The sequence below is a fragment of the Leptinotarsa decemlineata genome, unplaced genomic scaffold (genome assembly GCF_025532065.1).
Source record: "Leptinotarsa decemlineata unplaced genomic scaffold, Ldec_3_MD MMD2_tig00026340_RagTag_RagTag, whole genome shotgun sequence".
Classification (NCBI taxonomy): domain Eukaryota; kingdom Metazoa; phylum Arthropoda; class Insecta; order Coleoptera; family Chrysomelidae; genus Leptinotarsa; species Leptinotarsa decemlineata.
In genome coordinates this window covers 1,034,785-1,044,192 of record NW_027412694.1, presented here as the reverse complement: position 1 = coordinate 1,044,192, position 9,408 = coordinate 1,034,785, and the positions used below count along the sequence as shown (strand labels likewise).

The following is a 9,408-nucleotide window of genomic DNA, read 5'->3' as shown; positions in this document are numbered from 1 at the left end:
CAGCTACTTTCATATAAACATTGAATTACACGAAAGAAAATAATTATTTCGAAACAAATACTTCTATATGAACACTGAATTATACAGAAGATACTTTTCTCTACTCAGTTTGATATCCACTTGCTGAATAGAACAAAGCTCCCGAAGTATAATAGATAGGATTGCGAAGTGGATGCTGCATATTCATACAATCAGAATTTATGAGTAATTAGATATAAATAACCACTGGGGCAATTATACATGACCCAGAGTTGATAACACCGTGGTCTATGGTAATACCAATGGCATAGCTAAAATTCAGCCTATTAAGTTGAGTTATTACATATAGTTATCACACCACTCTGCACCATTTTCACAACGCAATGCGAATAGTTCATCGCGTTTATCATCCGAAGTAAATAATCTAACATTACGACAAAAAACCGTGGAATGGTTTTGCGAACATTTTAGTGGAAAACATGTTTTGGAATGTTGTCAAATATTGGCTAATTCCATCACATATGATAAACAATTTTTCAGGAGTATTCAATCATTTAATAGATCTAACTCTTTTTATCATTTAATTTTTGTCCTTGGGTAAGGAAACGGTCCCTACTGTCATCATCCAGTCTAAAATCTGCTTCAATCTTTAGTCGTGAGTTGAAAAATCTACGAATGTGCTTGAAACATTCTCTTGCTGATACAGCTGAGGATAGTCACGAGATCGAAAACACAATGACATCTCAAACTCCGAGTAACCGATCAAAAATCGCAGATAAACAACAAATGATAGCTGTTATCTGTCAGCTTCTCGAGGTTTGCTACTTCACGGATATGCATTTTTGTTCTGAATACTTGAATCATTAGGTATTGTATCTTCATTGTTGAAATGCGTTAGAATATATATATATATATATATATATATATATATATATATATATATATATATTTTTTTTTTTTCTAGATTTCATATATATATATATATATATATATATATATATATATATATATATATATATACAATTTAAGAGCCACCGGTATACAGCTGTTTCAGCCTATTCGGCCGGTGGCTCTTGGATTGCAAACAATATGGGAATGGTCAAAGAGTACTTATGTATTCATTTTTTGATTTTCATGGAATTATTTTCCAGCAGCTTGACTGCAGTAACCTTTCTAGATTTCATATAATTTCTAGAAACATGTGGATTCGTTTTCCGATGGCATTTCAGGTTAGCTTTTCAAATTTCTGCTACCGCAGTTGTCGGTTGATTGGTCAAACCACCAACACTGACATAAAAACTTGGCAAGCTGACTTGGGTGTCACACCAAAAGGTGATTCCACTTATGTTTCGCTAGCGTTTACGCAGTTATTTTTATCAAGTACTTTCTTGGTTATTTCTCATTTTGTCTTCTATCGAGGACCGCCTGCCCGGTACTGACGATGCCCAATAGGCTGAAACAGCTGTATACCGGTGGCTCTTAAATTGAAATCAATATGTGAATGGTCAAAGAGTACTTATCTATTTCTTTCTTGATTCTCATGGAATTATTTTCCAGCAGCTTGATTGCATTAACCTTTCTAGATTTCATATCATTTCTAGAAACATATGGATATATATATATATATATATATATATATATATATATATATATATATATATATATATATATATATATATATGTTCTGTATAAAATTGCATAAAATGGGTGTTCATATATATATATATATATATATATATATATATATATATATATATATAGGGTGTTCATTAAACACATGCTAATATTTAAGGAGGTAATTCTTAGACCTATTTTAAGGAAAAAACGTCCTATGGACGTATATCCTAAACGCCTTAACTTTTGAGATACAGGGTGGCAAAATTATCAAAAATAATCAGTTTTTTAATAAAAACTGAGATAATTTTGTAGACATCTTTGGCATATTTGGTACAAATGTTCCATGCCTCAAGGCGCATTTTCTGAAGTACAATTTTCTCAATTTTGTCTGCAAGTGGCGTACGTACGAGTTTTGAAATGTATATTTTTGGCGAAAAAAATACTACGCCACTGCTTTATCTTGAATTAAAAATCATTTTTAAAATCTTCATACATTTTTGAGCACATTTGATTTGCTGGGTTTTCTTTGTCCGACGCATGGTTTTCGCTCAAAAAATTAAAAATCGCTTTACTTAAGGATAAATTCCTTAAAAATCTGATGCAGTATCGTGCACCGACTGAAAGCAAACTAAGAGATCAGATTTGTTGCAAAATAATTGAGGATCTAAAAGGTATTTGTTTGTTGTCAGATGCACTGTTCCTAATTAAAATTACATCATAACGCAGCACCGCTTAATAATTTTTGAAAACATAAATTTAGTTATCCTGGAATAAATGACGTGTAGCAGAATTTATTTACTGCACCTCTTGGAAATATGGAGTTTGTCGATATGTGATTTCTTTTGAAGATTAAAAGCAGAAAAAACAGCGTACCCACCATAGCAATAAAAAACGAATTCTCTGTATGTACAAACGTCAGTAGCTAATATTGATGTTGGTTTAAAGTAAGGTGTTGGTGCTAAAAACTGTCACAGCGTGTTTTGATTGATTTTGAAGTGTTATTGAAGTTATTTTGGTAGTCCGCTGTTTTTCTGAATATCAGTAAATATGGTAAATTATACGAATGCGGAAATGGCGCAAATGCATTACGTATATGGCCTTGCTGATGGTAATGCAACAGAAGCCAGGCGCATTTATCAGGAAAGATATATAATCGTGCCTTACCAGATAGCCGAACCTTTTCAAATATTCATCGTCGACTTGGGGAAACTGGTAGTTCCAAGAAAGGGACTCCGGAAGGTAGACCTCGTGTAGTAAGAACTCCTGAAATTGAGGAAGCGGTGCTGTAAGAAATTGAGGAACATCCTGAGACAAGTACGAGGAAGATCGCTAGAACTCTGGATATTTGTCATCAAATTGTTTGGCGTATTTTGGTTGATTCTTTGTTATACCATACCATATTTCAAGAGTGCAGGCATTACTCCCCAGAGATTTTCCACAGCGTCTGAACTTCAGTCAGTGGTATCTACAAAGTATTGCAATAAATCCGCAGTTTGAGACACAAATTTTGTTCACAGACGATGCAAATTTTTCTCGGAATGCCATTCAAAATTTCCATAACAATCATGTGTGGGCTGAAGAAAATCCCCATGCAATAACCGAAACCCATTTCCAACACCAATTTTTGGTTAATGTATGGGCAGGAATTATAGGTGATCATGTATTAGGCCCATTTTTTCTACCAGGATGCCTTGATGGTCGTTCTTATTTACACTTTCTCGAAAAGACTTACCTGGGTTATTGGAAGATGTGCCACTTGCGTTAAGGAATCGAATATGGTACATGCACGATAGCGCCCCTGCTCATTTCAGTGTATTTGTCCAAAACCATTCAAATACAGTTTATGCTAATCGTTGGAAAGGTAGCGGAGGACCTCAGCAATGGCCAGCAAGATCCCCCGATCTCAACAGTTTAGATTTTTTTTTGTGGGGTCACCTCAAAACTCTTGTGTATTAAACTCCCGTTAATACTTTAGAAGACTCAGGAGAGCGAATAGTTGCCTCGTGTGAAACTATACGAAATACGCCGGGAATATTTGAACGGGTGCGTAATTCCATGCGTAGAAGGGCGGAAGCATGCATACTAAGTGCAGGTGGCCACTTCCAACAATTTTTATAATCAGTTTTGATATTACTACTAATTAACAAATTTGTGCTATTCGTTTAGACTTACTGTCACAAAATAAAATAAAACTCGTTTTTGTGAAAAATTTATTTTTTTGCAGATTATGTTTTCAAATATTATTAGGGAATTGGTAATGCGTTATGAAGCAATTTTCAGATTCTCATTCATTTTAGAATTGATCTAATTTCTTAATTTGCTTTCTGTCAATTTTTATTTTTTTGAGTGAAAATCATGCGTCGGACAAAGAAATACCAAGAGATAAAATTTTCTTAAAAATAAATGAGGATTTTAAAAATAATTTTATTTTGAAAAGAAATCATTGGCGTAGTACTTTTTTACCAAAAATATTCAATGCGAAACCCGTAGGGATGTCACTGTTTGAAAAAATACAAATTTGTGTACATCAGAAAATGCGCCTTGAGGCATGGAATATATGTACCAAATATGCCAAAGATGTCTACAAAATTATCTCAGTTATCATTAAAAAACTGATTATTTTTAAACTTTGCCACCCTGTATCTCAAAAGTTAAGGCGTTTAGGACATACGTCCATAGGAAGTTTTTTTCTTAAAATAGGTCTGAGAATCACCTCCTTGAATATTAGCATGTGTTTAAAGAACACCCTGTATATATATATATATATATATATATATATATATATATATATATATATATATATATATATATTTATATATTTATATATATATATATTTATATATTTATATATATATATATATATATATATATATATATATATATATATATATATATATATAATATATAATTGAATATATGAATTGACGAAAAAAGTTGAACATGAATAGGAGTAGTTCCAGTAAGTTACTATATATATATATATATATATATATATATATATATATATATATATATATATATATATATATATATTTTTTCTATGTGTAAAACCTTGATATTAGAGTAATTTGGTTTTTAACCAGTTTCTCCATTGTGAAAGTGATGGAAAGTATTCCCATGGTTCTGAAGAAAATCCACAACGAATTGCCATTCTTAGACATTTCGGTGAAGTGAAAAACATCAGTATACCGAAAACTCACACGGGAAAGTATCTGAACCATGAATCCAACCACCATCAATCGACTAAAAGAGGAATCATTAAGACTCTATTGGACCGTGCTTTCGGTCTCTGCAGTACGAAGGAAAGTCTCGAGAAGGAACTAGACATCATCAAAAATGATCTTCAACGGAAAGGCTACTCCAAAGCGATGGTAGATGGCCGTCACAACCAGGGCTTGCACTTCCCTATATCAGAAGATTATCGGAGAGGATAAGAAGAATTGGTTCCAAGTACAACATCAGAACCTGCTTCAGATCCGGTAATACTATCCGTAGCAGTCTCACGAAAACCAGGCCACCAAACGCGGACTGCAATTCCAAGAATTGCATTTACCGGATACCCTGTGAGTGCGGAAAATCCTATATTGGTGAATCTAAGAGGACATTGAATGTTCGCATTGCCGAGCATAGGAAACAGCGAGGGGATACCAGCAAATCAGGAATAGCAGAACATGTTTATACCCATCAACACAACATCGAGTGGTCTCAAGCTGAGATCATACACAGAGAGGAACATTGGTTTAGGAGAAAATCCAAGGAAGCCGCATACATGTTGTCCAACAACACATTTAGCCAAGCTAGCGTAGAGATACACAACATATGGAAACCCATCATCAAGCGAAAAATGACCAACTCCCGCCAAACGGTCGTCTCCCACTGAACCAGTGAAGCGGAAAAAAATGGAAAGCGGGGATAAGTGAAAGTACTCGAACGACCCATAAATAGTCATCTCTCGGAGGAATCATTCCAGTAATCAACCGAAGACGATTGTAGATACTAACAATCGAAACGCCGTGAACTTACGTGACTTGGAATCTCCTAATTTTTATTTTTTTATATATTTTTTTTTGTTCAATCGTTCTATTTTTACTTGTATTTTATTTCACTATTATTTCATTTCAGGTTATTTTGCTCAATATAATTGTTATTTTCAGCTATTCATTTTCAATTCTTCTTTTTCAGTTGTTTCAGGGATTTCAAATCATTTTATATATCAGACAATGGAAGTCCGAACTAGTGAAAATCATCATGAAACATTGTCAATCATCTTCAAACAAATTCGATCAATGTGTAAGAAGTCTGAGATTTTTTTTGCTTGAGGGAAGGGTGTACTAATTTTTCCTTTTCTTTCCCCCAAACAAAGTATTGAATTGATTTTAACTGATTTTTCATGAAAAGAATAGTAATTGATATATCTTCCTGAATTAGTAGGTTTGACATACTAATCAGTAATCAAGGAATTATCAGTTTTACGGATAACTCTTGTATTAAGAGAAGGAAGGGTCTGATTATTTTCTATTTCGATAGTGAATTTTTATCATATCTATTGACACCATCAAGAATTTCATTAGATTTGTCATAAAGCAAATCATTCAGAGCGGATCTGTAGTTTTGCGAATAGAATTTGTAACATCAAAATCTACAGAAAATGATGTTTCTGCATATTGCATATTATTACATGAAAAAGGATTCTACCATATTTCATTGAATAATAAAGTGCGACAATGAGTGTGAGTTAGTCAGATGATAATGATTGTTATAGATGCAGACTAGTTCAATTTCTACGCCAGTTAACACAACTCAAGGCTGAAATTGAATATATAGAGAAGACAAAATATGTTGAAAGACAATTGGAATATGAGATTAGTTCTAGATTTCCAAAGTGAAAAATAATAAATTCGTAGTGAAAGAATTAGCCTGTTACGATCTACCATACGATTCGAAAAAACAAGCAACTTGGTCACTGTATCTAACTGTATCTAACACAGCTTTTTTTAATTCTTATTGAATAACAATTAGAGTATTAGAGTTTTAGTTTTGTTTTAACTAATGTTTATATAATGATATATTTTATATATTATATAACAACCTATCTAATAAAACCATATTGTGATGGCAATGCTGGATAAATAAATAGATTATTCATCACTATCCTCGTTACATTAATCTATGCAGCAATGGTAGATGCTGGTCCTACCCGGCGTCGCCCGGTGAGACACCATCTCAACGACTTAGGCAGCGTGAAGTTGCTTTTGGGGTAACGTTTCGTTCCTGTGTCGCCGTTTCGGTTTCAAGAGTGAGAATATAAGGAAAAATGCGTGGTGGCGCTCCTAGGGTCGAATCTCCGGATGGGAGCTGATTCAAGGGCATGGTAACTGCAGTTGCTAAGAGGACCAGTAGCAACTACAAAATCGATTTATCCAACATCAGAGGACTTAACTCAAATATAAACTCAGTGCACCAACATCTGCAATCAAATAGTCCTCATATTCTTGCACTCAGAAACCAAAGTCAGTGCTTCAACAAACCCCGTCAAGTTTCTATATCCCGGCTATGATTTCCACTCCCGATTCAGACTTCACTTTAAAATATATCTTTCCATCAGAAACAATCCCTCCTGCCAACGAGAGGAAATGATGGAACCCCGAAACTGTGATGTTATATGGTTCAAAATAATAACACAGAAAATCAACGAATTCCTATGCTGCGTTTATGGACCACCTAGCGATACAGAATATAATAAACTATTCTCTTCACTCGCAAATATCATTGACTTTCTGCAAATTAATCATTCCAGTGTCAAAATTTTCATATTCGGTGACTTCAATGTCCACAATATCGAATGATTCAAACTTCTGAATATCAACGAAGAACAAGATCGCGAAGCTGAGGCTTTTGCAATGAGTAGTGGACTTACTCAGATTATAAATGAGCCAACCAGAATTCCTGACCGTGATGTAGAATATGCTAGTCTTATGAATCTATACCTAACAACCAATTCAGAAATTTACACAGCCACCGTAAGGCTCCATTGGGATCTTCTGATCAAAACTCATTTCAGTGTTGAGTGAATTATCGATGAATGTTGGGGAACAATCTAAGCCCCGCAAAAATTGCCAATTCAGATCAGCTGAATGGGAAGATCGTCAAGACCATTTCCGAAATTTCCTTTGGCTAGATTTTTGTTTCAGCTCTAAAGCTCCATCAACTGGTGCTTCTGAAGTCACGGAATTTATTTTTATCATCCATGGATGCATATATTCCTTCTTCAATGAAACGACTTTCTAACGGCAAACCTTGGTCCAACAAAAATTGCGAGCAAGCTGTCGCGCCTCCAAAAATCTCGCTTACTAGCAGTGGCGCAAAATCCCAGTACCGAAAACCGACTTAGGCTTGTTAATGCTCGCAAAATCCGCAAAGTGAAGATAAATGAAAGCGGAGAACTTCACAATCAGAGAATTGAGGATAAACTGCTTGCCAATCCCAACGGGACTAGATCCATCTGGTCGGTAGCAAAAGCTGTTAATCAGAACTTTACAAAATGCACAATTCCACCACTAACACAAGCGGATGGTTCAATTGCAACAACAGCCATTGAAAAAGCAGGTCTACTAGCTGAACACTTTGCGTCAAAATCAATTTCCTGAAAGAGGCACCACCCACTATTTCCATACTGAAATCCACGATGCCAGAAATTTGTATTCTGCAGGCTTTTCAACCTGAGGTTTTTTCTTCTTGTTGGAAGATTGCTCGCGTTCAGCCTATTCCCAAAAAGGGCAAGAAAAATCTTCCAAATAACTATAGCCCAGTCACTTTGCTATCAGCGATATCAAAAATTATGGAGGAAGTCGTAAACCAACATATCCTCAAATATTTGAAATACTGCAGCATCTTGAGCGATCATCAATATGGCTTTCGGAAACAAAGATCAACAGGCGACCTCCTATCGTATCAGAAATACGCGACGGACTGTGGCTGCTCATCGTTCTGAGATTCAACTGAGTACTCCTTGAACCTCACTGTTCCAAAACTCTTTCATCTGGAGAACCGCATTTATGTGGAATAAACTTCCTGAAAACGTATTTCCAAATAAATTTAATCTCCAGCGATTCAAATCCAATGTAACTCGCTACTTCCGCACAGGCACCGTTTTGAGAGTGCCTGAAGGATTTTCCTCTAGTGCTTGTATTTTTCCTCACAAAATCCTCACAAAAAAACGATACATAATAGAAAACGATAACCGATACCTTGAGTATCACCTAATATTCCAACAGGACGGAGCTCTTCTACATTTTGCTGTAGCGGTTCGTCAGTACCTGAATAAAATATTTCCTAGACACTGGAGTGTCTGCAAAACACTGCAAAAATGATCAAATTCAGAGAGTCGGATGCACGGATATAGAATTAGATGTATTTTTCAAAATCAAAGAAACAGACAGAAGAAAACTATGTAAAATGAGACATAAACTTCTGTATGTCTGAATTCCTCATGGGATTACTTTTTCAATGCTGTGTAACACTTAGTAATTTCCTTAGTCAAATTGTATTAGTGACCAAGGAGTAGGGAGAGAGGTATGACAGTTGAGGTTACGACAGGAAGATGTACCCCTTGGATTTAAAATTCACGTGTTTTTCCAGTTGACTGTTTCTATCGTTTTCATTTATAATAAATATTCCACTCTTTATAAGCGCTTATATCAAAGAAAAGTTTTAGTTAATTGTTACAATGGGAAAATTATATGTTAGTTTCAATTTAAATCATATCACTCGAATTCATTGTTGCTTCTTCAAATGCATTATGGATTTTATCTG

General features: G+C 34.8%; 2 protein-coding genes across 4 annotated transcripts in view; one reads left to right on the top strand and one right to left on the bottom strand.

Moving 5' to 3' along the window:
• The window catches only part of LOC111503553 (uncharacterized), a 290,692-nt gene that overhangs the window by 80,569 nt on the left and 200,715 nt on the right, over positions 1–9,408 (top strand). The window lies entirely within an intron of this gene.
• The window catches only part of LOC111511503 (uncharacterized), a 246,865-nt gene that overhangs the window by 137,742 nt on the left and 99,715 nt on the right, over positions 1–9,408 (bottom strand). The window lies entirely within an intron of this gene.